Here is a 21,986-nt window from a genome sequence, read left to right on the forward strand (position 1 = left end):
GTATGTTGGACTTCAAAATCTGTGTGCATCCAGGTTGAGGTAGTAGGTTGTATGGTTTAGAATTACACCCTGGGAGTTAACTGTACAACCTTCTAGCTTTCCTTGGAGCATACTCAAGCCATCGAACAACATGTCTGTCTGGATAGTAAAGCAAAATTAAAACGAAAATTAACAAATAGAAAAGTATGCCTTACGTGAGAGTTGAGTTTAGTTTTGTTTAGGTTTTGTTTTTTAGAGTATTAAAGAATGGCAGGCCCCCTGCAACCCTGAATTGGATTAAGCGGGTTTGAGAATGTTATGTTATAGGCTATGTGAATACCTGACAAAGAAAACCTACAGTTAAGGATTCGTTACTAAATTAAATGTCAGAACTGCATCAAGAAATGTTTTAAAAAATTATGTGCGGCCTTATTTATTATAATATACTTGGTGCAACCTGTTTCACACACGAATAAGCTCTATACAATAAAGATGTATTCCCCATATTTCTGAACATTTAATTTACTACATTTCTAATTGTAGAAAATTTTCCATTTTTAAAACCAGCTGCACTTATTAAACCATATTGGCAAAGTTAACTTGTGGCATTTGCATATTAAATCTTTTTATATCTATTGTTGTATAAGCAATAGACTGTATCTGCTGAGATAATCTGCCATATGTTGAAATGAATCAAGTGAAGTTCAGAATCCTGATCTTTTTAACAACTATAAAGTAACTGTGTAAAAATTAATTGAATCCAGTGAAAAAATGTTTACCGATTGCTTTACAAAGATTTGAATAAAACTATGCATCATATAATTTGTTATTGTATGTAGTATATATGCATTTTGTGTTCATCCTGTGCCATGTATAATCTGAAAGAAAAAGGTATATAAGCTATAATGTGGTGGACTTCATATTAATTTTATATAGCTTCAGCTTGTTCTGTAAAGAAGTATTTTATGCAATATACACATAAATATGGATAGTATTGCTGGTTTTGGGACTGCTGTTAGAAAATTTCTGATTTTTCATATAATGTTTCCACTGACTTTATGGTACATAAAATATGAGATATAATTAGTACCACACTTATAAAAGGTAGAATTAAAGTATGAATATTTTTTCAGGCCTGCTCTTGCTAAAGCTAAATGTTTCTCATAGCTTGAATTCTGAAATATAACTTTGTATGGTGTTTTGATTAAATAATTTATTTTAAATTCAATACGGTTAACATGTTACATAATCAAGTTATATTAACAATGTAGAGTAATAACTGACCTATGATAATAAATAACTGCACAACTCTTTTAAATAGATGTATTTTTCAGTTAAAATGTTTCTGTCTGAAGATGATTTGCATATGATGTTTTTTAAGGATCAATTTTGTTCAATAATTGTTTAAAGCATAAAATAATTGTAAAGTGTTTAGGGGGGAAAAACTGTTGGCAACTAAAAAGGAAACTATGTGAGTGTTTAAGTTGGTAAAGCTTGTTTGAAAATGCCTTTGAATGTCATAGAATAATACACTGCCTCTTAAATTGCTCTTAAAATATACATTTGAGTTACTATGCATAATAAATCAAGCTTATATTTTGTATAGTCTTGAACGTTTCATTATTGTATTTCATTTTTCGGACTGCTTAATATAATACAGTTTTATTAAGGCAGTAAACGTTCAGTGTTACTATTTTTACAATTTATTCAGATCACCAGTCCTTGATTTCATTGCTTTCTGAAAACGAGTCAAATGGTTTATGAACGTGTATGAACTTGTAGTGGTTCTCATAGCAAGACATTCTGTTGTGTGTCATTGGTCTTGACTTGCTTTAGTAGCTTTAATATTTTAATTTGTACAAAAAGGTACAGTTGCTGACTGAAGTAGTATACCAAAGAAATGTAATTTTGTCAACTGATGTAAATATTTAGGTTGGTGAGCCTCTAGTGAGTTATTAAACCTTTAAAATTGTACATAACCAGTGCTTGAGTATTGAGTTACCATGTTCTTTCCTGCTGTTTTCCTTTCCTCCTGAACTCTAAAGACATAGTGTTGAAGAAAATTGCTTTCCCTGTATTATCCAAGGGTTTTAGTGCAAGAATGTATTGAAGAGTGTGCTTTGTGATTGAGTGGTTAATGGTCCAGGGGGGCATTATTCCTTGGGCCTGATGTACTTGTTCTAGTATGTTCTAGTTCATTGCAGATATTAACTGGAATAATGGAATCAAAAAGTGGGTTGAATAATCAGCCAGTAATATTTAGTGCCTCTCTTAGCACACACATTCATAGATTTACTTATTAATAATAAATAAAAGCCAGAATAAAAAAATAAGAAGTCCAGTATAAAAGATTCCAAGTATATGATAAATCATAGGATAATCATATCATCCTTAAATAGGTAAACAATATTCATACACTAAGCACAAACGTGTTACAGCTGATGAGTGGACATTGATTCATGCTGCTTTATTTGTAAGAAATCTAGTTCAGAACGCTGTATGTTGTTTGATTCTGATTGTCATTACTTTTCATTCTCTCAAGTGAATTTTTTTTAATAACTTTGGCTGCACAAGTTAAATACACATATTGATTTTTGTAGATGTAGAGTGATCTTAAATCTTAATTTGAAATTACATTCATAATCAATACATATATGGAAACTTAAGTTTGCACTATTCAGTTTTTGTTGCTTCCTGTTGTCTTGGAAACATCACAAGTTTTTTTGCTTTCTTAAAACAAGCTTTCTTGACTTTCCAGTTATGGGTCTTATGGAATCCATAGGTAGTTAAAGAGGGGGGAGTGATATTACTACATTTTTCACTTATTCAAAAAGCACCGCAAGAATTTAAAGAAAAACATGAACCATTTTAGCAGATATTTAACTTACCTACAATGGAAAAAATAATTAATGCTAATTTCAGAAATATGGAGCCATCATGTTTATTTTTCTCCCTGTCCTCTCATTCACCCTCTCCTGTTAAAAACAGTCAATTATTCGTATGACATACCGTAACTGAAAATTCACTTAACTGTTTGATTAACCCATGTAAATGTTGTATATCCTGGTTTTTGAAAAGGTATGCACTGTGTATTTGGTTTAAATTATGACAAACTGCTAAATATTTTTATTATTCACAAAAGTGAAATTTAGTGCAGTCAAGAATGCTTCAAAGAGCATATAATGTAGTGCAAGGAAGGTTGCTAGCAAACTCTTATAGACAGCATCACTTGCATGGCAGGACAGATTAACATTTGCTGATATCAAAATATTTAAAACTTCAGTTTAAGGTATTTTTTAGGTATCTGAAATTATTCCCATTCGAATGTATCATGAAATAAATTCATATACAGTATATTCCAAGCAATCTGGAATCTCAACAGCAAAACTGAACAATGGAAAAGTTTATATCGAAACATTTTTTCCAAAATTTTTTAAAATGTTAGTTTAACACTGTAAGGGTTAGTTTAATGGCAATGGGTTTTGCTGTATACATTTAGAGATAATAAAAGGTTAATTTAATATATTGTGAAATTTGAAACAGCTGAATGCTGTGTATACTGTAGATATAAGAATAATCACAGTATGCATTTATGTTGTGTTATCTTAATTGCAGCGACAGAAGGTTTATCGAAGTCAAGGGTTTTCTAGGTCTAAGATGTACAGAAATTAAAAAAGCTAATTTTAAGGTAAGCTGAAGTAAACTTGTATTTAACTTGTAGAAATTAAATATCACAACCTTAAGAAATGTATTTCTTTCATTGTAGAGCTTTGTCACTATGAATGCGATGCTGAAATATGTCAATGAAATGAAAAGAATTTTGAAACTGAACAGTCACTTCACTCACAACTAGATTTAATTGAAACCTTACCAAATCAAATGTAAACTTTACAAAAGTTGTACAACTTTAATACAGCAGAAAAGGAAGCTTACAACAATGACATTATGTTCTCTGGAATCAGCTTTTAAATATTTAGATCTGCTAATTATCAAAAATAGTATGGGAAACAATCAACAATCTCAAACCTTCCCGTGAATAAGGAAGGAAGTTCCAGAAATTACATCTGCCATACAAACCACAGAAACGGATAAATATTAAACCCTGGTTTAAAAATAAAAATTACTATTTCTCTATTATCGAGTAAAGAGTGAGTTTTCATTTAAAGTTTAATTGTATGCAATGATTATTGTCTAACACACTTATCATAATAAGGAAAAAAATTGAAACTAAAATTCTTATGTATACTGGACACCTATTTCATGTACATATTTATATGCCTTTGGAAGGGATTGGTTATATATATATATATATATATAAATTCATAAAAGAGAGGCAACCATAATGTGTTGGTTGTACACAAGGCCAGTAAAGTTTTTGCCATATGTATGCTTTGGGAAATAGAATTTAGAATTAATATTTTCTTTTATCTGAAAAGAATTCTTGTTTTTAAAACACAGATCCATTATTGATCCAGACACCCATCCATTTATTTTCTGAACTTACTCAGTTCAATTTTAGGGTCACAAAGAACCAGAATCTACATCAGCAACATTTACCATAAGGCAAAACTTTACTCTTCATTTGAGTGCCCTATAATGGACTAGTGATCTGCTCAGAGTTAAGTCATGAATACCTAACAAAACATTTTTTGAGATGTTCTAAGGAAATCAAAGACTGTGATGAAGCCGTGTTTCAAAACAACTGTGCCAACACTCTTGATTTAAAGATATCATTCCTAATTATGATTAGAAGTTGACTTCTGTATGTGTTTCCTCAAATGTAACATTACTAACCTTGTTCTATGTTACAAAATAACAACAGAATCAATGGAGTACACATTAAGATCACAATATCACACTTTTCTACATAAGAAAAATTATTTATAAAAATGTCTTAATTTTTGTAATAAGGAATAAAGTAGTCAAAAAACAGGTTAATCCATTTTTACATTTATGTTTTCTGCATCTGGTGAGCTTTGAACTAGTTTCTGCTTATATGTTTAAGTCATATTGATGTGTTCATGGTCAGCCATTATTCAGATTTAGAGTAGGAAACCCATACTTAATATAATCTCAGATTAACATTATCTCTGTAGCATTATTAGTATTACATAAAGTTATTTCAATCACAAATTATTGAACAATGCTGGCTGTACCACAGAACTAAAGACTTGCCTATTTTAAGTTTGTAATTGAAATTTGATGTCTTGCATTGGTATCCCAAACAATTACACTTATATTTACAATTTATGCAAATATAAATATTGATTGTGGATTTTAATGGATATATGTTAACATTGAACCAATGTTTGATAAATGTAAATGGCAAGCCTTAAATAGCTTTCTATTTTGTTTCATTTGCTGGTTATGGGGACTATATATATAAAATATACACATACTGAATGTATGTATGTATGTATATATATATATATATATATATATATATATATATATATATATATATATATATATATATATATATATATATTGTGTGTGTGTGTGTGTGTAACTTTCAAATTGCAAACTTTGAGCAGATATGATGTAGAACAAAATTGAATATAAGCATAATTAATGTCACAAAGTACTATACAATAGATGGAATAAGTCCTGTATCTTATCGCAAAAAGTGTATAAATTGTAAAATGTACATAACCCTTTGAGCAGACAGAAATACAACTTTAATTTTTAACTAGGAATGGAGCTAGGACCATGCATCACTTGCTAATTTAAATGCATTTTTATTTTTATTTTAGGTTTAGTTATATACATATATATACTATTATAATGGTTGCTTAGAGACTGATGACGATTTATGGTTAGTGTTATCTTTATCTTGCATGTTTGACTTTTTGTTTGTGTTAGCTTCACTAAACCAAATTCCATGTAAACAAAGATCGAATGGAAATACAATGACATTTAAAGATCTTGCAGGTCTTAGAGATTTTGTACCACAATGTTTCATAGATCAGAAGTTTTAACGTAGTCTGTCAAGTGGGGGAAAAATTTAAAAAATTCTGCCTTTTCACCAATGCAAGCTATTTGCTGAGACTATTCAATATATTGGCTCAGATGATTTTAAACCATGCTGTAAAATATTACTAGAAATGTTTATCTACAAATCTTTTCTAAATAACCCTGTATTATAAGTTGGATTAAAATAAAATCACTTTGATTATTGGGAAGTCCAATAAAAATGCAAGAGACTTCAGCTCTTCCATTTTTCTTTTCATATAACTTAGTTTTAGCATGAAAGTCTACATCATATGCTGGGTATGAGCTTTTGACATGGTTTTGTTTCTCCTTTTTTGTGCAAACACATGGGCAATGTGTAATGTTCTTGGGTGACTGATCATCCCTTTAAACATCTCCATTTATCTTTATTCATTTATTAATTCATCTGTTTACTAATTTTTAGCTTTTTAGTTTAAATTTTTACTGTGCTGGCCTACCTCTCTTTCTCAAGTGTGGGGGTTGATTTGTTTCAAACCTATTTTTGTAAAACTTGATTTATTTGTATGGAATGTTATTTGAAGAAACAAAAAACATATCTGATTGACAAAGTTATCGTCACCATTTTAACTGTTTAAGCGTACAGTGTTCGTTTTCTGCAGTGAAAAATGAGTTATTTACTATAGAAAAATACACTTTGGCTTCAAAACAAATGATCATCACATGCTAAACAATTTAATCACGGTTATTTGTTGTCTAAGAAAAAATGTTATTATTGCAAAAGATTATCAAATGACGAACTCACGTAGTCATTTGCACGTACAACATCCAGCAGACTAGCTAATGCTGCTAGCACAAGCACAAAATTCTTGTCCAGACAGACATTTTTTATTGGGAACCTATAACCCTAGCACAATGTATATAAAGTATTTACAGCCTATTCATATACAATCATTATGCATCATGAGTAACACGATTTATTTTGTTTTCCATGGAAGTTTTCCCCATGTTGTACAGTATTGGTCATTATTGGATTGTCGCTATTGAATTGTATTATATCATAAACGTTTTTGCTTCATTTTGCATGACAACACAAGATTAAATATTTTTCTCAACCATCTTTACAAACTACACGGGGTAAGTAGCATATAAAATATATAATTTTTGGATGGAATATTCCTTATCTATGTATTAATATTAATTGACAGTAAAAATGCACCCTTACCCAGTGTAGAGAGTCTATTACAGCATACACCCTCAATTTCAGTTAAACATAATTTTAGAATAAGATTAATAAATTCTTACCTTTTTACTTTTTAACACAAAGTATATTTGATTTTTTTCTAGATATAGGTAATAGTGGAAGTAATTTTCCAATTATGGAAGTGCATTAGGATTTTTACAGGCAACCAAGATCAGTTAACATGCTTACAAGGTATACAAATCATGGAGAGTTTATCAGTTCCAGTAGGAACATGTCTAGTGCCTCTGTTTGTGATCCCAAGGAAATCATTTTTCAGGTTCTATATTATTTTATATTCTGCTGAGTAAACCATTTCTGCTCCAATGTAATTTGATTTCACAATATTTTTTTCATCTAATATTTTTGCCTTACTCCATTTTAGTAATTTTGTAATTGTTTATGGGGTGAGTACTGCCCTACCTATTCTCTTTATCTGTCTTTTTTGTCTCAAAATGATGTGCCATTTCTTGAACCATGCAGAGCCAAAGTGGACATTATTCAGTTAGATTCTTTCAGTTAATGATGCTAGTCTGTCCCTATGGTTTCAATATTGGTCATATTTTCCTAGATGAGAAAATGGTAACTAGTTTTATGGAGTATGACACTTTGTGTCATGGTGCTATCAGTTGTTTTTAACAATATGCTAAAATGTTATGTGTTGGAAAGGCAAACAGTGTTGTTTCATGTGTAACATGCAGGCAATGCAGTTAATGTAGCTGAATATGCCACATATTGATAAAAAAATTAGGTGTAGCTCAGATGGGTTTTGAAAAGGTAGTCTTTCATACAGAGGGAAGGAATTGAGTTTGAGAAGAAGGATTGAGTCATACAATCAAGGAACCAAGACAGAAGGAAGAAGAGTGATCTGGGTGGAAGAGAGCTAATGGAGGAACAACGGAGGAATTGACTTTGGAAAAAGCAGGGTCATCACTGGTCTGCCGCAGCTAGGAACAGGAATTATGGTGAACTGGTGTGCACTTCATGTGTACCAACTTTTAAGGTTGGAGAAGTGCGACAACTCATGAGTCTGGGTATGATGGAGATGTCTAGGTGGCAGATGAGATATAGAAAAGGCATGAGGACACCAGAGGAGGATCGCAGACTTGTAAAGATGATGGCAAAGTCATTTTGATGAAGGAGTGAATGAGGTGAACATTGAGTTGCTAGTGGATTAGTTAGGTGATGATGCGACAAGGTCTTTTTCACCAATCAAGTGCTGTAGGAAGTTACTGTTTGAAGGACTGTTGGAACATTTCTCCTGTGAATTTAAATATGATTTTATTCATTACTTTTATGGTTGGCAATCCTGCTGACATTTTGTTTTTGTGAATGTATGTGTGTATGTATTTATTTATAATGATCTCTCTAATTTCATCTTTTAATAAATTACTCTTATTAATTAACTGTTTTGCACTCTGAAATCATGTTATCTGCCGCCTCATTTTCCCTAGTCTGCTATTAGTTTACGAACTACAAGATGCGTGCCAATATGAATGAGCATTGAGCTACTCAGATGATAAGAAAAATTGTTCAAAGGCAGCACTTATGAAATCTGCCAAGAAAGTGAAAATGTTAGATAATTTGGGTCTTGCTACACTAAAGAAGATTAGTGATGCAAACAAAAATAAGAGTCTATCAGCTAGGTTTCCTTTTTGAGGTCTCAGCTCTCAAACACCCAAAAGTACATGGTGGTTAAAGTTTTGCCATGATGATTATCTTTTAAGGCAATTGGTTACCAAAGCATGGAAAGCAGTGAATACATTTTAACATTTCTCTTGTCATTTCTTATTGTAATTCCATTGACTGCAAGAGTGGGGATAAAGTAATTGAAAACATAATTGTAGGTGTGAAAATTATGTGTCTCTTCCTTCTAGCTTTAATTTTGTAATATTATAAAATTTTATTTAAATATATTGGTGGAGTTTTGTTCTTTAACATTTCTAAAAAAAAATAATGTTGTTGGATTTAGAATATTTATCTTAAGACCAACGACTGAACAGAACACAAATTGAAGAGTAAATTCTAAACCAAATAAAACTTGACCAGAAGTAACACCAGTCCGAAGAACTAAACACACATACTCAAGTGGAAAGGAAGTCAAATTCTAAAATGACAAAAATGCTAACTCTATAAAGCAACGATAAAATAGCCCAAACAACTGTGTGCAACACAGAACTTGTTGCAGAACCTAGAGTTAATACACAGTGCTTGTAGCATGCTTTTTAGTGCTTGGTCTTGTCATTTATAATTGGGCTTACTACCTGTTAAGATTGGCATGTTTCATACTTTTTTGTGTATTTTTCAGAGATGTTTCTTCAAAGATTTATGGAGGCTGTATGGGGTTGCTTACATCAAGTATTCTGATTCTAATCTTGGTTTATTTTTTAAAGTATTTCCTGGTATTTTGTTTTGCAAAGGATATGGCCGTATTTGCAATTGCATGTCTGTTGTTGTAATGAATCAATATCTGAATGACCCAGAAATGTGTTGTGTATGTCTATTGTGCAATTGTATAAAATTTGGCAGTGCATTTATGGATCATCAACAAGTGGGATAAAGGTCTAAAGTGTCTGCGTGTGATTCTTTTTGACTTCCTGACCATAATTTTGGTAAAGCATCTTCACTTTTTGTTTAACATATTATTAAGCTTGACTGTAGAGGTTGATTCTCAGTTACAACCTTTGCCTTAAATTTCAACTGTGTCCTCTCCCTTGTGTTATTTATTAAAATCACTAGCATAATACCCGCGCTTCGCAGCGGAGAAGTAGTGTGTTAAAGAAGTTATGAAAAAGAAAAGCAAACATTTTAAAAATAACGTAAGATGATTGTTAATGTAATTGTTTTGTTATTGATATGAGTGTTGTGGTCATATCTATCTATTTATATATATATATTTATATATATATTTGTATATATATATATATATATAGATATATATATATATATAGATATAGATATATATATATATATAGCAAAATACCTGCGATTGGCAGCGGAGAAGTAAAAGAAAAGGAAACATTTTAATAATAACGTAACATGATTGACAATGTAATTGTTTTGTCATTGTCATGAGTGTTGCTGGCATATATATATATATATATATATATATATATATATATATATATATATATATATATGTATGTATATATATACACACACAGACACATATATAAACATATCTATATAAATATATATATATATATACACATATACACACATACATATATATACATATACATATATACACATACTGTATACACACACACACATATATATATACATACTGTATATACACATATACATATCTACATATATACTGTATATACACATATATATATACAAATCTACATATATATATCCACATATATATATATTAGGGTGGGACTCGATTAAAAAATTAATCCAATTAATTAGAGGCTGTGTAAGAATTAATCTTGATTAATCGTATGTAATCGCACACGTAAATTTGCCCCAAATCGCAATTTTTTTTTTTTAATTTAAAAGTGTTTTAGTGGGCGACAGAATCAAATAATAGACATGTACATGAATATTGTAAACTGAAGCTGTTTTAATTTCTGAAAAAAAGCCTTTCAATTGCATTTGAATTCAAAACAGAAACAAAAATATCATCCCTGGTTAAAATTGGGCAGACTTAAAAATAAAGTGGTAGTTTAAGTACTTTAAGTAGATTTTCAGAATAGTATTGTCTTTAAATAATAATAACCAAAATTTCAACATAAAGTGCAGTTTTTCTTCTTAAAAAAATAAGTCAGAAACATAAAAGGTAATTTGACCAACTTAATCTTTAAACTCTGAGTAACCTTAGCCAAAATTATTTTGTACATTAGGCTAAAACAGTGTGATCATTGAACATTTTGTAATTAGATGTAATTAGAATTACTAATGGTCACAGAAGTCCAATGATCCCCAGTAAGAGCCACAAAGTCCGCTTTCTGTAATGCATCTAATTTTGCTTGCTTTTCAGTGTGCACAAAACCATGCTTTTATCAAGGCTTCGCTCGGGAAGTCGAAATGATCAGTCGTAGAACGCGCTTTATTCCGACTCTAACATTTTTGTAGCTGTGATGTGTGCATCAGTGTAATGGATGTACCAGGAAATCATGCATTGACAAAAGTTCCCGTTTGCTTGGAATTGAAAGTGTGATTAAATGCGTTATTTTTAGCGCGTTATGGAGTACATGCATCGAAGCTTCTCAGCTGTGCTTGTGCTAATAAAGGGAAACATTTTAAAAATAACGTAACATGATTCTGCATTAACCGAATATTTTTCATACGTCCCAAACCCAGGAGATGCGAAGGTAAAATGAATCGGTAGCGCGTACATACTCAGTGCATCTCTCTCGGGAATCGAACCTCGAATGTCGGCATTAGAGGCGAAGACTCTACAATTAGCCACAGCGTGTGGCTTGTCTATGCGAGAGTATGTACTGTAGATCGGGTATATATATACATTTATATATATACCGCGTATCGCAGTGGAGAAGTAGAAGTTATGAAAAAGGGAACATTTTAAAAATAACGTAACATGATTGTCAATATACAGTAATTGTTTTGTGAGTGTTATTGAATGTTGCTGTCATCAAGGATTTGATTATCATTATTTGTTTCAATCAGGGTCGTATTTGTACGATGTGTTGTGTTCAAGTTACATTCCGTGTTTGTCAATCGTTTTAAAGATAAGAGGTTTCATTCATCGATTAGTTTCTTACTGCATCAATAAACAGCTCGTCTTCCTCTTTATCTGAGATGTGACAAACTGCATGCACGGGTTTTTTTTACACTGTCTTCCTTTAGCGGGACATTGACTTTTTCCACGTGTGCTTTGTTTCCGCAGTAGTTGGATTTATGAATATGCTTGTATGTATCAAACGCTTCATATTTTTGCTGCCTTTTCAATTGTGTAATTCGGTTTTGTTCAGCTCTTTTGGAACTGTTGCTTTTATCTGTGCACTCGCCAGTTCACGTGAGCCACTCGGTGTACATGCATCGAAGGTTCCCAGCTGTGCTGGTGCCATCTCGTGCTATGTCCATGGCTGTATTTAATGTTACCTTAGTCCTGGTACTTAAAACTTTCTCTCGCAGTTTCGCTGAGTTTGTGTCAAACACCACCCTGACCATCTCATCTTCCTCTCCATAAGCACAGTCCTTCACCCGTGAATATTTACCCGTGGCAGTTTGCTATTGGATTGCCGCTGACGGACGGCCTTATATGGGTGGGCACTAAATTACAAACGCCAGCGGCAGCCTGTCTATGAACTTAATTTAAAGTGTAGGTTTACATCGTACTTTGTTTCCGAAGTAGCAGAACTCATTAATATGGTTGTATATGTCACTCGCTCGCTTCTTATTGTTTCGCTGCCTTCTCAATTATATAATGCATGTTTTCTTAAGAGCTTTTTTGAGGTCTTCCTGGTTTTCTATGTACTGCGTGATTACGTGGGAGACGTGATGATGTCACACGAAACTCCCCCACGGCGTTGAAGCTCATCTCCATTACAGTAAATGGAGAAAAACTGCTTCCAGTTATGACCATTACACGTAGAATTTCGATATGAAACCTGCCCAACTTTTGTAAGGAAGCTGTAAGGAATGAACCTGCCAAATTTCAGCCTTCCACCCACACGGGAAGTTGGAGAATTAGTGATGAGTCAGTGAGTGAGTGAGTGAGGGCTTTGCCTTTTATTAGTATAGATAACTGTCTCTCTTGAGTCAGTGCACTACCAGGTTATTTAATTAACTGATTGGTATTCTCAGTTTGCTTAAACCTTTGTTTAATTCTTTACTTTAATCTTCACCTGGTTTCTTAATGCCAATTTACAATTTGTGTACTCTTTTTGCACCTCCTGGTAGTCATCTTTAAACTGCCTTAAGGCGTGAAGAGGACCAGGAGAATAAAAATGTATCAACTAGAAACTAATCGAAGCGTAAGACATAACCTAATACACCTAAATTTAGACCAGAAATTAAGGTCAGAGAGAGAAACTATAGAATTGGAGCTCAGAACGTCAAAAAAGAATACGAGTTTTGCTTGTGTTTTTATCCAAATCATGGATACCGAAATACTCTTTGTGCCAGAATGAAAAGACCACAGTGATGACACAAAGTGACTGCCATACTACACAACTTCTGTGGCAACAGGGAGCCATACACCAGTAACAGGAATAATAATGTGGTGGTGTCCAATTGTAAAACAATATAATCATTACATTCTGGAAACATATAACTGTGAGGAAACCACACAGAATGGTGCTAGAAAAAAGTGACAAAATGCTTATGCAGAGTATTGCTCTATAAAATATTTTAAGAAAGAGAAAAAATAAATAAATTCTCAAAGTGCACAATTCATAATATTTTGATGGCTATTCTTTTGCCACGTAGCAATGTGGAATGGCAAGGTTTTTTGTTTGTTTTTTTTATAATAAAATAGAAGAAATGACATAAACCAAAATACTAAGGAAAGTTTTGAAGCAAGAAAGTCAAATCCTTCTGTCATCCAGCCAAAAATCACAATCCTAAAGTTATTTTGCCTGGAAATCACTAAATCAACTAAATATTTTTTAATCTAATCTTTACATTTTCTCTGTAAACTTGAAAAATCGGGAAGTACCAACCTTCATATTGTCATGACAATGTCATCACACACCACATAAATCTGATGCTTTTCCTTACCAATGTGGTAGTAGTCACTCCTGAAAATAATGTCATGAAAGAAGCGGAAATAATTTAAGCATATTTAATATAATGTTAATCCAAAAACTTTTGTGAAAATTGAAGACTGCATATTCCTAAACCTAAAACCGACATAGAAAATGTCAGAACACCAAACAAAAAATTAAAATGAAACTAAATAAGAAGTACAAGGTTACGGGGTCCTTTTGCTCTCTTTATTCTTGATTCTGACAAGGCTCATTTTAATTACCTTATCGTTTTATTTTCCATAATCCTTACAATTACTGTACCTATCTCATATCAAATCCATTTATATAATAGTGCTAAAGGGAGAGAAAGTCAACAGCCTTTCTGGTCAGAGGATGAAGGAATGTAGACTATTATGATCAGCCTGGCACTCAAAAACACTGAACTAAAACGTATCCTTCAAGCCTAGGCCTCAAAGCTGTCCAGAGGCATAGAACCAAAAATGTGCATTTCTCCAGAATTCAGAATCAGGTTTTAGGCCTGTACAAATCAGGAGAAAACCGAGTAAAAAGTCTGTAAAAAAGGTGAAGGGGAACCCTAGAAAACCGTTGGTCCAACAAGTTCCTTTGTATTTCAATAATTTACTAAAATATGTGAAAACTATAACAGTAATTTATTGATAAAAATTTATAAAGAACAAAATTCAGATTGAATTGAAAAGGGTATTGCTAAAAGACAAACCTAAAAAACAAAAGCCAGATCATATTCAGAAACAGTAATCTTTACAGCAAGCCAAAGTCCAAAAACCTTAAAGATACAAAAAAGTATTCACAAAATACACCAAAAAAGATAGGGAACATAATGGAAGTGTTCATTAATGTTGCAGCGAGTATTTGAATCAACCAGCTTAGCCCAGCTTGAGGGTATCCCTTCAGCTTCAAGGTCAAGAGTGCACCACCTCTGAGGTTTTACCTTAAGTGCACACAAGGCAGGTACCTCAAGTAACAAATAATATTAATGTGTAACAATAATTTAAAGAAAATCTTCTTTAAGATATATAAAGAAGAAAACAAAAACATTAACAATAATGATATTCACACAGTGTTTACAAAACTACAAAAATATTAAATTAAAAGGAAGCATAGGAGAAGAACCCTAGCTGCAGTACAACGCATATTTAGTAGTGATGGGTCGTTCTTGAACGATTCGTTCATTTTGAACGAATCTTTAATGTGACTCAGGAAGAACGAGTCGTCTCGTGGGAGTGATTTGTTCAGTTGCACATGCGCATTTGCGCAACTTCCTATAGTTTCTGTATTGGAATTGATTCACCTGTTTCGAGTCTTCAGGTTTTTCGAGTCGTTCGTTCATCACGTGACAGCCCCATAAGCTTAACCAACTCAGTCTTAGCCGGAAACAGAATTGATTAGTTCATCTCTCGAGTCTTCGGGTTCGAGTCATTTGTTCATCACGTGACAGCCCCATAAGCTTAACCTAGTATGCAGTCTGAGACAGAAAGAGAATTGAACGAAATGACTCGAAAAATGATTCGTTCATTTTGCTGAACGAGACTCAAAGGTCCGAGTCGGTAAAATGATCCAAACTTCCCATCACTAATATTTAGGAATAAGGAAAAATCTCCTTGTCTATTCTTCTGAATTTTTAGCAGCCAGAATATGAAGAGCTAAATATTTGTTTTTGACTGAAAGTGCTCCACATACTGAAAAATCAGCATTATTAGTGTACAGTTTATCTTACTACATGAATAAACAGTTTAATTCATAACGAGAAAAGTACAATCAAGCTTTACTGTAAGCAGTACATTTTAATGTAAAATTATCCACTAGTGTTTATAAGATTAAGATGTACAGAAAATGAGAAAAAGTCATATTGTAAAGAAAACTTTTGATCATTGTTTTCAGAATTTGTGTACAAGAATATAATGTACTGTGACAGAGATGATGTGAGAAACTGGTAGTCCACATTGTAGGTCAATAGTCACTTCATTGGATTGCAGTGGGCATTGGTTTTAAATTCTGTGAGTGCAGTATGGACCACTTGGAGTATTAAGTTCAATATTCTGTTATCTTATTCTGTTTTAATAAGCCTAGACATTGTACCCTCTTGCTAATCATATGGTATATGGCATTTTATTTATACTTACAATGTTTAAAACTTGGATTCCACTTTGTTTATTAAAGCAGCTATTGAGATTAAGGTGCAGTTTATTTTATTATTTCATTCATGTAATATGTGAGAAATACTGTATATGTTTGGTGTTTTTTTTGTACTTTTGTGATGCAACTGTGACAAATAGTCTATGATATAAAATGGTAGCCTCCTTAAAATGTCTAGAGATATCTGTGTAGTGCACCTATTCACTTATTCTTTTTGTGCTCCTAAGAAGAGTAAATAATCATAATTAAACTTATTGGTCTGTTGTATTGCTGATTGATGAAGGAGTTCAATCGGTCAATTTGAAATCATGCAAGCTGTTGAGCTAGATGCTAAAAATAATATGTAAATGATTACTGTTTCAATATTGCACATACAGTATCTCTCTATTATAAAAAAAAAAATCTTGGAAGGCTTTGAAGGAGACAATACATGATCTTATCGGAAAACAATCTGACATCCCACAAAAGACACTTTAACATCACTCGAGACAAGGCAGTGAGATAAAAGGACAGCTGCTGTACAGGCTTTTAAATGATTGATGTGCAGCGCAACAAGCAGAACACGCATCTCGGCGGCAATAGCAGTAGAAAGACAGCAGCTGATCAGACCGCATTTCCTCAGTGTGTATTCAGCAAACCCCTCCAAAGGGTGACAACACAAGTGGTAGGGACGGGAATTAGCTGAAACGTAGCGCGCCCAGGTTGAGGGTTCGAGGGGGCTGGGTGAGCAAAGCAAGCAGGGGGTGATGCCCCCTAGTATTAATAATAATAATAAACCATGCAAGACTTTTTATCATATGTAGGTAATATCTTAACAAAACATACTGTATGCAATTAAATTAAATTAAATGTATGCTTCCTTACTTAGCTGACACCTTTATCCAAGGTGACTTACAACATTTATGATACAATTGGATATATTTCTTTGGGTTTTCTAGATGGATCACAGGCAGGTCAAGTGACTTGATCATGGTCACACAGTGTCAGTAGTGGGATTTGATCTCCAACCTCTGGGTTTGAATTTCAAAGCCATATCCACTACACCACAGTACTGATCTATCTGATTAAATTTCTAATATAATTTTCATTTTATCTTTCCATTTCTACCAAATTTATGTCCTTTAATCTTCTTTTACTGTTTGTAAAACACTTTGAACTACACTTTTATATGAAAATGTGCTACATACAGAACTGTTGTTGTGCACCTCCATGTTCTTGTGTTGCAACACAGGATGTGCTGATTAAATATTCCTATGCATTTAAAGGCACCCTTTGTTTGCCAGACTGTTAAAAAATTTGTACAAATAATATAGAACAGGGAAGGGAAGAGAGAGAATAAAACCCACATCAACAGAATATGCATCCATGTGCCAATTGTACACTGGGGACAGTATATTCTCTGGACACCATCATGTTACTGTTGGGTGCCAACCCACCGCAGGACACACACAAACACACCCACACACTAGGGCCAATTTAGAATCGCCAATCCACCTAACCTGCATGTCTTTGGACTGTAGGAGGAAACCGGAGCGCCCGGAGAAAACCCACACAGACATGGGAAGAACATGCAAACTCCACGCAGGGAGGACCTGGGAAGCGATTAATCTATTATCTATTAATAAGGTGCATACAATACATAGGAAGCATCTGAGAACTGCTGATTTTAAAGGATACAAGCATCATGGTTTTGAGTTATTCTATAAGCTGAAATACACAGTGCATACTGAAAGTTGCATAAGTAGTTGCAACCATGTGTTGCTTGTGGTGCTGGCTTTTCCTTGCAATGATCCTGCTTTGTTTGTCACTTCATTGTGTGAAATATGGGTTACCCAAACCAGTCATATCATCTTTCTCTTGTGTTTTCCCTAATTTCTTTTTGTTTCTTTGTGTTTCTGTTAACATAGCTTATAGCCATAATCATTATCTATAAAATAATATTCACTGATTTATTCAAGGAAACCTCTTCACCTATGCTTTCCTTACTATTTTTCACCCTTCTTATTTGCATATGACTTATGAATGTAAAACTTTTTATTACTCTTCTCTTTCATTTACTGAAAGTATTCTCATTCAATTCTTATTTGGATTTATATAAATCTTCATATGCCTGATATAATATGAGTTGCTTTATTTAAGTAGGCACTTGTCAAGTGCAGTAAACAACAAGTGGGAGAGCAATTACTGAAACAGTGAGCTTTTTTATCAAGAGTCAGTGCATTTTTAGTTTAGATACAAAACAGACATTCTAAGTAAGCGATATGGTAAGTAATTGCTGTGGTAAAACTGAAAAACAAGAGTAACTTATGACATTTATGTAACATCTACAAGGAATGCAGGGAAATTTAAAAGACCCATGCTTTCTTTTTATTATTTTTACTGACCTAAAGAAAAGTAAACAAGTATTACACATTAAGGGCACAACCATGCTTCAAATAGTGTTGTGAAACATATATGGTTACAAAAAGAACCTTCATATATTTTTTTTTAACTTTGTTTCAAACATACTTAATCCAACTGTAGCTTTAAAATGTTCCAAAGCCTATCCTGGCAACTTCTTGGAGCAAGATTAAACTGTCAAAATTTATTTCAGATTCAGTCCCATAACTTTACAAAGGGATTGATAGTACTTTCACAAGATGACTGGAAAATTTCAACAATTTAATTGTCTGTTGCTAGGTGGAGTAAACCTTGAATTACCTCTTAATTATTTTTAAGATCTGCGGTGGGCTGGTGCCCTGCCTGGGGTTTGTTTCCTGCCTTGTGACCTGTGTTGGCTGGGATTGGCTCCAGCAGACCCCAGTGACCCTGTAGTTAGGATATACTGTAGAGTGTTGGATAATGGATGGATGGATTATTTTTAAGATACTCAGGTATTATTCCAGAATTTGTTTGAAAATTGAGATGTATTATGTAATTTTAATATTTATTCACTTACTAAACAATAAACAATTTTCATTTCAGAGGTTTTGTTCAAACCTTTGTCACTTGTTTGTACTTTTACTGGAAAAAAACTATTGGAACTAATTTACTTCTGAATACAAGCTGCAATCCTTGTCAAGTGCTAAATGGCAGAAAGCGTTGTAACTCTAAAGGCCCAGCGCCTGTTATTTAATTTGGTGACTGAAAGTAAATGTTTCTTTTTCTCTCAGGCTCCCTGTCACTCACTATTGTTCCCTATATATAAACTGAATTTACATCGATCACATTGTTTACAACATTAAAACCACCAGCCTAACATTGTGTAGAAAGAAACAAATATGTAAAGAGCAATAAGGACAGGAGCAACAACTACAGCAGAAAAAGGATTGATACAGTGTAGAGAAAATACAGAATCATATGGGCCACATTACCAGTAAAAATAACAAGTAAAATAAATATACACATGGCCTAACATTCATTGGAGAATTGGGTAGCTGGTTTGAAAGTTGGAGCATTTTAAAATTCTCTAGTCACTTCAAAGAGTTTATTATGACCGTTTTGTTTATTACATATTTTTGTAATAGTGAGTCACATTCAAAGATAGCAGTGTTAGTAGATTGTAATTACATATGTTAGTCACGTACATAAAGCATATTTTTAAAGCTATTTTACAATATTGTGTAACTGAAAATACTTTCACAGACAACAGATTCCAAATTAAGTTATGAAGAGATCCTTGTGCTATTGTTAGTTGTTGGATGTGGAGGGTGTGTGGCTAATTGTAGTTCAGATTTCTCAAACACAAAATTTTCCAAAGAAACAATTGGGGGTTTAAAGTCTATGCCATAATCTCAAGCTAAAATTGTTGGTTGCATCTGAATATGATAGATAGTGAATCATTGTGATGCTTTGCTAATAAATTATCGTGTCAGGGAAATATCAAATCCTTGTAACCGTTATGTAATGCAAGCGGTCAGGTTGTTTGTAGTGTAATAGATATACTGAGTACATGTTTAGTCAGTGTAGCATAAAATGTCACCAAGCCACTTGCTTTTCAACAAAATGTGTTTTTATTTTTTACTTTTATGGACACAAACATTGTGTCACTTAATATGCTTCGATTTCAAGGAGTAGGAGAAATGAGGTATGGTGACTGAAATTCATGCAAGACGCTGTCTAGCCATAGAGATGAGCACTGGATGAGGTGGAGGCAGAAGCCAGACTGCTAGCATATAATGAGATGTTCCCCCTCATTCTGCTGCAGTAAGAGATAGTACTTGTCTTGTACAGTGATGAATAAATAAACAACATCATTACTCCCAAATTGCTTAAATAAAGGATTATTAGCAAATTAAAAAAATACACCAATTAGCCACAACAGTAATGTCTCCTGCCTAATATTGTGAAGGTCAATCTCATGCTGGCCAAACAGCCCTACCCTGTTGTGGCATCAAGACTGCTGAAGGTATCCTGTGTTATCTGACACCAAGATTTTAGCTGCAGATCTTTGAACTCCTGTATGTTGCAAGGTGTGTCCTCAATTGATTGGACTTGTTTCCCCAGCACATCCCATAGATATTCAATTGGATTGAGATCTGGGAAATTTTTAGGTCAAGTCAACACCTTGAACTCATTCTCATGTTCTTTAAACCATTCATGAACAATTTTGCAGTGTGGCAGGGCATATTATCCTTCTGAAAGAGGCCACTGTCAGCAGGGAATACCATTCGCGTGAAGGGGAGTACATAGTCTGCAACGATATTTTGATAGATGTTACATGTTAAAGTAACAGATACTGTATATACCCAAGGTTTCCCAGCAGAATATTGTCCAGAGCATCCCATTGCTCCCGCTGGTTTTCCTTCTCCTCATAGTGCATCCTGCTGCCATCTCTTCGCCCAGTCATCCATATCTCTCTATTATAAAAAAAAAAAATTTGGAGGAGGCAGACTAGGGAGACAATATGTGATCTTCTGAGAAGACAATTTGAAGTCCCTTGAGAGACACTTTAACTTGCTCCCAGCTCTTAAAACAATGACAAGCAACAAGCAAAACACACAGCTCACAGCAGATGATCCAACCACTTCTCCTTGTGTGCATTCAGCCACCCTAACCCCCCTCCCCTTCACAATGCGAGCAGCAGAGACACGAAGTGGCAAAAAGGAAAATGGCTGTACAGGCTTTAAATCGATCGATGGGCAGTGCGACAGCAGCTGCCCCCCCTTCACAACGCGAGCAGCATTATACGTCCTGTGAGAAAGACATGTAACCATGCCCGGGGCCAGAAATAAAGTACAAGTGTTGTTTTTACAAAAATTTTTAAAGTAAAAGAAAAAATAATGCATATATAACAATTCCCATGAAAATAACAATCTCTTTAAATTGTATATCCGGTAAACCAAACACAGGGGTGGGCAAGCAAAGCGAGCAGGGGGCGGAGCCCCTTTGTGATCTAAAAAGAAAATGTGATTCATCAGATCAGGCTACCTTCTTCTATTGCTCCATGGCCCAGTCCTTGTGTTCACATTTCCATTTTATAGGCGCTTTTGACTGTGGACAGGGTCAGCATGGGCACCCTGAGTGGTTTGCAGCTACCCATCCTCATATACAGCTATCTGAGATACACTTTGTGTTCTGACACCTTTAAGTCATGGATACCATTACATTCTTTAGCAATTTGTAGTACAGTAACTCTTCAGTGAGATCAGACTAGACAGGCTAACCTTCATTCCCCACATGCGTCAGTAAGGCTTAGGCACTCATGACCTAAGCCCCACTTAGGAAAACCGGTTGTCCTTCCTTGGACCACTTTTGGTAAGTACTAACCACTGCATACTGGGAACATCCGGCCTTTTTGGGGTTGCTTTGACCAAATTGTCTAACCATCACAGTTTGTCCCTTGTCAAAGTCACTCAGATCATTATGCTTGCCAATTTTTCCTGCTTCCCACACATCACCTTTAAGAAATGACTGTTCACTTTCTATGTAATATATCCCACCCCTTAACAGGTTCCATTGTTTTGAGATAATTAATGTTATTCACATTACGTATTAACTAT

General features: G+C 33.7%; 1 long non-coding RNA gene across 4 annotated transcripts in view; it reads left to right on the forward strand.

The window, feature by feature from the left end:
* Positions 1-21,986, forward strand: part of LOC120523332 — a 317,633-nt gene that overhangs the window by 108,413 nt on the left and 187,234 nt on the right. For 2 of the 4 annotated variants that reach the window (XR_005632592.1, XR_005632591.1), the window contains one exon: positions 3,595-3,667. The exons of the other annotated variants lie outside the window; for them this stretch is intronic. This is a non-coding gene — a long non-coding RNA (uncharacterized LOC120523332). The remainder of the gene's footprint in view (positions 1-3,594; positions 3,668-21,986) is intronic. 4 annotated transcript variants of the gene reach the window in all.

The sequence above is a fragment of the Polypterus senegalus genome, chromosome 2 (assembly GCF_016835505.1).
Source record: "Polypterus senegalus isolate Bchr_013 chromosome 2, ASM1683550v1, whole genome shotgun sequence".
Lineage (NCBI taxonomy): Eukaryota > Metazoa > Chordata > Cladistia > Polypteriformes > Polypteridae > Polypterus > Polypterus senegalus.